We start from the raw sequence: 1,683 nt of genomic DNA on the forward strand, positions 1-1,683 counted from the left end.
TAGGCTGTGGCTGCGCAGAAACCGAACGAGGGAAAAGCCCGACAAAATTTGTCAGGGTCCTTTCATCATTTTGCCTATCACAGCGGGAAGAAAAGTTCCCTCCCGTTCCCCGTCTTGGACTTAGGAGCCTGCCGAGGACTAGAAGTTGGTGCACCAGAAGGGAGGCTTGTAACAAGGCAAACAAACAAGGAAATCTGTCCATAGCATCGGTGGGGGGAAGAACACTTTCTATTTGATTGGTTACTCTTAGCTTGACAGAAACGCAAAACATTTCCGTGTTGGCAGTTTCTTCTCAAACTGGGACCTGGTGTTTAGAAAGCGGTGGGCTGGACTGAAAAACTAGCAAAATAACAATATGGGTTTAAATTTAGAGGGTTTTTATGAAACATAGTCATTCAATCTTATTCACAGCTTACCAGCATCTGAAAGGCATGCCATGGAATGCATTACTCAAGTCTGAACAAACCTGCAACAGGTCTGGTAGTCAATAATGGAATATAAGTATTGCATGCCACTTAGACAGGCACTATTGCATTTTGTTTTGCAGAGCTTCGAAACTGAAATGATGTTGTTTAGAGAGAGACGTGGATACTGCACAGCTTCATGCCTTTCAGTCCATTTCAACCTCTTTCCAATTCTATGTCATGGAAGGGGCGAGCACCAGTTCAACAGAAGGTTAACCGGAGCATCTACATAGACATCAGAGATGCCTGGATACATCATGCTGTTTTCAAAGCAACAGACATGGGTCAAGCTTTATAAGTCCTCTGGTTCAAAGATTGCAAAAATTCCACTCAACCCAGTTGTGCTCCAAGAAGAGAGTTTTCATAACTGCAAACCCACGTTATTACTATAGCACCTCTGAGGAGGGCTTTAAAGATTAATATTTCTGAGGGAAAGATCTGCTACAGTGCTAAATTTAATACATTTTCCAAGGGGTTTAGGTTTAGCCGTGTTGGTCTAAGGATATAGGCAGACAAGGTTCCTTGGGTGAATTTGATATCTTTTATTAGACCAACCCAAATGGCTGGAGAATAGTTATTAAGCAAGCTTTCGGGTTCAAAAACCCTTCGTCAGGCTAAGGCAGCTTCAGCAGTCGGTGTGTGCTCTTCCTGGATGGAATGAAAAGGATACATTTTCCAAGGAATTTTTTGAAAAATACTTTATTAAATTTAACTTAAACTGTATTGGTAGCATGCTCAGCCTGTAATAAGAAAGCTCTTCTAAGTAAGATCTCATTAATATGAAATTACAACGCACACTTGTTCTTCCCTTCCTCCTTGGTTTCTAACTACTGGCCTAAAATACCTACGAAATAATTTACACTATCTTAGCTGGAATCCTCTGTCGCAACCCAAAGGGTGTGATTTTTGTTTGTGTGTGCTTCGGCACTGCTAAATTGTCCCCGCTAAATTGCAGCTTCTTTGCACGGTGGAGTTTTCTGCTGCAAAAGAGAACCCCGGTGCAAGGAACGAGTTTCCTGCCAATTTGAAGCTTTCTTTGCAGGGTGCATTTCTTTGTTGCAGCACAGAAATGCTCGTTGCAAAGAGTTCCCGCCACTTGTATGCTAATTTGAGCCCCATTATTGGCCAGTTCTAAATTATTCACACGTGGCAGCTAGTGATTGGCTTTCTAGCCGTATAAAAAGGTTGAGTGGTTTCCGCCCAAGTTGGAGGACTCCAC

Source organism: Alligator sinensis, unplaced genomic scaffold (assembly GCF_000455745.1).
Source record: "Alligator sinensis unplaced genomic scaffold, ASM45574v1 scaffold984_1, whole genome shotgun sequence".
NCBI classification, from domain to species: Eukaryota; Metazoa; Chordata; order Crocodylia; family Alligatoridae; genus Alligator; species Alligator sinensis.